The sequence below is a fragment of the Psammomys obesus genome, unplaced genomic scaffold (genome assembly GCF_907164565.1).
Source record: "Psammomys obesus unplaced genomic scaffold, mPsaObe1.curated_primary_1811, whole genome shotgun sequence".
Taxonomy (NCBI): Eukaryota; Metazoa; Chordata; class Mammalia; order Rodentia; family Muridae; genus Psammomys; species Psammomys obesus.
The window spans coordinates 7,588,398-7,594,608 of NW_026591816.1; positions in this window are offsets into that span (position 1 = coordinate 7,588,398).

A 6,211-nucleotide genomic window follows, 5' to 3' on the forward strand; every position below is an offset into this window, starting at 1 on the left:
AAAGGCACAGAGGCTCAAATACAGGCACACGCGTCTCAACAACGACCTAGACACCGGCTGCCCACACTGCGGTCGCGCCGTGCCGTTCGTTTGAATGTTAGAAATGATGGGGAAAGTTGGCTAAGGGTCGTGGGGTGTGCGCTTCTTTCTGCTCGGCTTCTCTAGAATGTACGCTTAGGGTGGACCCGTGAGCGCCGGGCTGCGCAGGAATCCCTTCGGGTGTCTCAGCATCCTTCTCTGGCCCTAAAAGTTGTAATCTGAAGAGGTGGCTCTCAGAAACGTTGGTCGCCTCTCTCCCTGCATCTAGCTGCTGAAGTTTAAATAGGTGGGTTATACTGGAAACTACTACTCACTCGAGCGTCGGTTAGGTACGTCCGGTTTTGCTAGGTAGGACAGGGATGTAGTTGCCATGGTTCGTGGCACCCTATTTTCTGCTGACCAGGTCTTGTTGTTTGGACGATTGGGTGGCCAAGCCAGGAAAAGGCAGCCACCTTCTCTGGGGTCATCTGTTCTCTGGACAGTGCAGTGGAAGGTGGCCAAGACGCTGAGAGTAGTTACGTGACTGCCCACCATGGAGGAACGCCTTCAAGGAGCCCAACCTCCTCGGTTTCTTCTAGCCCCATCTGGTTCCCATTACACACGCCCACGGCTAGGAGGGGTGGGGGTGGGTACTGGGCACGCGGGGGTTGTGAAGCCTTTGGGGAAAATGGAGGGCGGTGGTGGGAAGCGTGGCGGACTGGCCAGAGGCAACCTCTCTCCAGTTCCAAACTTCGGCTCCGCCCCTCTGTTCCCCCTTGTGAGTGGCTTGCCCCAGCTGGGCGTGGGTGGCGTGGGCCAGGGCGGGTTCTACATTCCCGATTCCTTCCACACTGGCGGGGGGAGCTCTCGGTTTCTAGAAGAGGGACGGGTACTTTATCGAGGAGGAACGGTTTCAGTAGCTCGGTTTTTTTGTCTTCATTCCAAACATAGTAGGGATGGTAGGAAGGAACAGGGTCCTTTACCCGATCCCCTTTGCTGCTACGGAGGGCGCGACTAGACGGCCTCCCTCTGAGGCACTCCGGGCCCCTTCCTTGTGCGCGGCGCCCTTCCCCCCACCCCCATCTGGTTATTTTGGAGTCTGGGTTGCCAGCCGCTGGCCCCGGGTTTCCTCGTGCCCCCACCCTCCCTCTGCCCACGCTCCCCGTGACGCACATCCTCTGCCCACGCTGCCTTTGCTCCAGGCGCCCCCCTCCCTCCCACAGATCCCCTTGGGGTGGCGCTGAGTCCTGAGGTCTGGAGAGAGACGGCAGCCAGTGGTGCGGTAGGGGGCGGGGAAGAGTAGGGCGTGAGGCTTGGGAGCTGGGACTCTGGGCGCTTGGTCCCGGTCCAGGAAAGAAGACGCTGGAGGGAGAAACCGACTCTTAAGGCCTTGGTTCCCGGGTTTGGGACTAGAGAAGAACGAGTGGAGACGGATCTCCCTGAGGCCCTTGTCCAGATCTCTTTGGGAGTGAGAATGGGTGCCGACGCGAGTCTGAGTGTGAGGAGAGTGAAACTGCCGAGTTACCGTTTGTAGCTTTGCTTCTCAAGACTGGCCTTGAGGTTTTGGTAGAGAGTGTATGTGGAAACTGCTAATTGTAAAGTGCTGATCAGATTGAAGATTATTGACAGTATAGTTGATGTGTTTGTTTCTTTATATCTGCTTGTGTATCGGGGTGTCTGTTGGATTGTATCTGAGTCCTTATGTGTGTATTTTAAAATGCATACACTAAAAAAAAAAAAAAAAAAAAAAAAAAAAGCAACATTGACTTGTCAGGCTCCACCAGAGGCCCAGGGCGCCCCCGCAGCCCGCAGCAGAGCTGCTGAGATGTCTGTTCTTCGCTTTCCTCCCACTGCTCCCACCCCCACAGACCCGCCTACTCTCTTCCGCTGAGAACAAGGAATTTCCAGCCTTTAGCAAAGGGGTGTGTTTGTGTGTGTGTGCACACACACAAGTGTGCCTTCGGGGCTGACAAGAGACGAGTGGGAACAATTTTTTTTTTGTTTTCATTTCTTTTTCTGCCCGGGCTCCATTCTGCCCAGTGTCCGATTCGATTCTAAAACCACATCCTCACCTTCTTCCTCTGCCCTCCCACCCCAAGTCATCTCAAAGGTATAAGAGAGTAACCAAGCAACCAATGTCGTTTAACCAAAATGTAGGATTCCCTTTATTGTCTCTAGCGGTCTGTTCTAGGGAGGAAAACAGTATTCCCAGTCGTAGTTCTTAAGGAAAGGGGTGGAGGAGACAGAAGAGAGTGGGTAGAAGAGGAGTGGGGGGACTGTGTGCCAGGACTGTCTTCCCAGGCACGTGGAGATTTTCATCTAGCAGATTGCTCCGCTCACCCCCCACCCCCCACGTTGTCACCTCACCCTGCCAAAGGAGAAGCACTCAAGCACTTGGCAAGGTTTGGCTCAAACTCACCTTCCTCGGGGACACACACGCCCTTCTGGATCCCACTCCTTGCCTCCAGGCAGAATTAATTCCTCCCACTCTGTGGGTGACAGTGTTTTCTATGTCCTTTAAGAAATATGTTTTATTTCATGTGCTTGTGGGCCTGAGTATGTATGTTTGTATGTATGCACCACTTGAGTGCAGGAGCTCACCGAAATGGTGCATGGGTGCTGGGAACCGAACCATCCTTAACTCCTGAGGCACACTCCTGTGTGCCTGAGTATATGTATGTGCACCGTGTGCATACAAGAGCTCACAAAGATCAGAAAAGGCACTGGACCCTCTGGAACTGGAGTTACAGATCGTTGTGAGCTGCTATGTGGGTGCTGGGAACTGAACTCAGTCCTCTGTAAAAGCAGCCCTTCCTTTGTCTCCATTGGCCCAGCTTACCCTGCCCGGGTTTGTTTTTGAGGTAGAGTCTCTCTGTGTAGTGCTGGCTGTTCTGGGTTTCACCATGTAGCTCTGGCTGTCCTGGAAGCACTTCACCTCTCAAAAGTAACCTACAGTTATAACAGTTGTGAACTGTCATGTTGGTGCTGGGAAATGAGCCCAGGTCATCTGGAAGAACAGTCAGTGCTCTTCACCGCTGAGCCATTTCTCCAGCCCTCATTTTACACATTTTAATAGTGAGTGGTCAGTGATCTTATGTAATTAGTTACCAAACCTAGAAATAGTTCACCCGTTTTTGCCGTTAGTGAAAATAAAAAAGAAAGCTCAGCGGTGAAAATGGAAAGGCCTGGCCTGGTATGGTGGCCTAGGCCTGAAATCTCAGGTTATATGGAAAATTTGAGATCCGCCTGGGATACACAAAATCTTGTGTTCAAAATAAAGCAAAATAAAACCGGGCTGAAGAGATGGCCCAGTGAGTAGAGAACTCCTGCTATTGCAGAGGACCCAGGTTTGGTTCCCTGTACCACATGACAGTTATCCACTGTCTGTAACTTCAAAACCAGAGTATCCACAGACTTTGTCTGACTGTCACAGGCATTATATGATCATTACATGCACGTGGTGCACAAACATACATGTAGACAGTGTAAGACCTGGGGTCTCACAGCTCAGGAGTTCAAGATTGCGCCCTTCCCAGAAATCTCCCCCAGACCAAGACTCGTTGCAAAAGCAAGAGGTTTATTAACCATTGCGCAATGGGGTCACCCCTGCCGGTCAGCAAAGAGTGGCACCCGGAGACAAAGGCCTTTAGGTTTTTAAGAGAAAAATTGCGGGAGATTTGAAGTTGCAGTCTTGGCAATTTAGGATTGGATGAGGAAGCTATAAAGTAAAATAATTGGTTAGTCTTAGGTGCTCAAGCTTGGCCAGTCCTGCCAAGTGTGGATGCAGCTGCAATTTAAGATGGGGGTGGTTAGCTCATCCTTGAAGCTTAGGGGCTGCGGACTTTTGGCTGCAGGTCAAAAGCTACTCAGAAGAAGTCTGGGTTCGTTGCTAAGAAATGCAACGAACTCAAAGACAGGAGTTTTCTTTTTGCTGAGTGAAGGTCATTGCTTGCTTGCCTTTTTTTCTATCTGTCCTCATAGATAGGGTCACATTTTTCCATCCTCTGGAAAGGTACTAAGAGGCTTCAGCTTAACCTAAAACTCAAAACTATAGGCTTTAGAAGACATACAGTTTACAAAGTTAGTCTAACCCTTTCAACAGAACAGCTGTACACATTAAATAAAAATAGATCTTAAAAACAAGCCAGAAAGAAAGAAGAGAGAGAGAGGGAGGGAGAGGAGAGAAAGAGAGAGGGAGGGAGGGAAGGGTGGGCCTGAAAGTAAAGTAAAGTGTGCCAGACTGTTGGTACCTGCCTGAATCCCAGCATTTGGCAGACAGAGGCAGAAGGATCACAGAAATTGATGCCAGCCTCATCTGTACAGGACAGCCAGGATCATATAGCCAGACCCTATCTAAAAATTGCACATCTATACATATCACATGCATTCGCACACATATATTTACATACAAAAGAGCATTGCTAGAATTTAGTTTTTAAAATCAGCTTTTGACCTACTTGAACACTGAAAAGACAGTACAGAGACTTTCCATATAGAGGCTTCTATCTTCACCTATTATCTTCCACTAATAGGCTACACTTGCTACCCTTATTATTACTCACATATTAAGAGAAAAGAAACTGGTGGCTGAAGAGGTGGCTCAGTGGTTAAGAGCACTGGCTGCTTTTCCAAAGGACCCCAGTTAGATTCCCGCCACCCACAGGGCAGCTCACAACTGCCTCTAAGTCCAGTTCCAGGGGATCTAACGCCCTCACACAGACATACATGCAGGCTAAAACACCAGTGTACATAAAGTATAAATAAATATTTTTCAAAAAGGAAAAAACAAATTAAGGTTATATTTTATCATTTTTTCAAAAAATTTCAATTATTTTTTCAAAAAATTTTAATTATTTTTTGCTGAGTGCCTGTGAATGCAGTCCCCTTGGAGGCCAGAAGAGGGTGTTGGAACCCCTGTAGCGGGAGTTACAGGAGGTAGCCAGCCACCAGAAGTGGGTGCTGGGAGACAAAAAGCTTTTTTTTACGATTTATTTATTTATTATGTATACAGTATTCTGCTGCATGGGGGCCATGCAGGCCAGAAGAGGGCACCAGATTTCTATGCTAGGAATTGAACTCAGACCATTTGGAAGAACTGTCAGTGCTCTTAACCTCTGAGCCATCTCTCCAGCCCAGTTGCATATACTCCTGACTGGGGCCAGCTCTGCAGCCCTACTCATAGTTTTCCCTCATAGTCATTGAACTCAAATCCAAGTTTTTCAGTGCATTAGGCTCCTATCCACTGCATGGCTTAACATTTGCAGGCTAGGCAGAATATGTGAACAGTACTTGTAGAAATGGAAGTACTTATAAAAAAGCAGGATCAGAAAATGGGCAGAGAGAGCCGACTCATGCTTATAACCCCAGTCTTGTTTCCAGGCCTTTTTTTTCCCCCTTCCTGTTCCAAGACCCATAATATTATATGTAGTTCATGTTTATGTACATTCCTTTGCGTGGGATAGTTTCTTAGTCCTCCCTTGTTTCAGATGAACACGGTAAGTTTTTGTTTTGAGGTCGGTTCTATATGTATGGTGGAAGCTAACCTTATTTGTGTTCCTCTAACCTGGGTGTGCTGAATGCTGAGGTTAACAGATTTGTGCCACCATGCCACCTGCTAAACTTGATTTAAAAAAAGTTTATTGTGTGTGGGGATACTGTGCCACAGAATCAGTGTGGAGGTCAGAGGACAACATGTGGGAGTAGGAGGCTTGCTACTTACCATCCTACCTTGTAGGTTGAGCGATAAGCATCTTACACACAGAGCCATCTCAGTAGGCCATAGATGTGCATATATGTATACATGTATGTGTACACATACACAAGTCACAGGATTCAAATTCTCTAGTCCTAGCTAGTCTTCAATTCTCAAAAATCCTCCAGCCTCAGCTTCTCAAGTGATGGGATTACAAGCATGAGTCATTGTTCCCCTTCAATTTCTGTAAGTACTATACACACACTGCCTGGACCACAAATTTTATTTCATATAGTGGGAGCCACCCAAGTCACAGAAAGAACTTAGACTTGAGTTCAGAACTACTTTTGTCTTCCCTTTCTCTCTCTTAGTCTTGGCTTCCTTTTAAACGAAGATGACAAACTGTCTTAATTCTCACCTGTTTCATTCCAAAATCAAAAATCTCCATGACTTGTGCTCTATTTCTTGTGGTGCTGGTGATTGAAACCAGGGCCTTGTCCA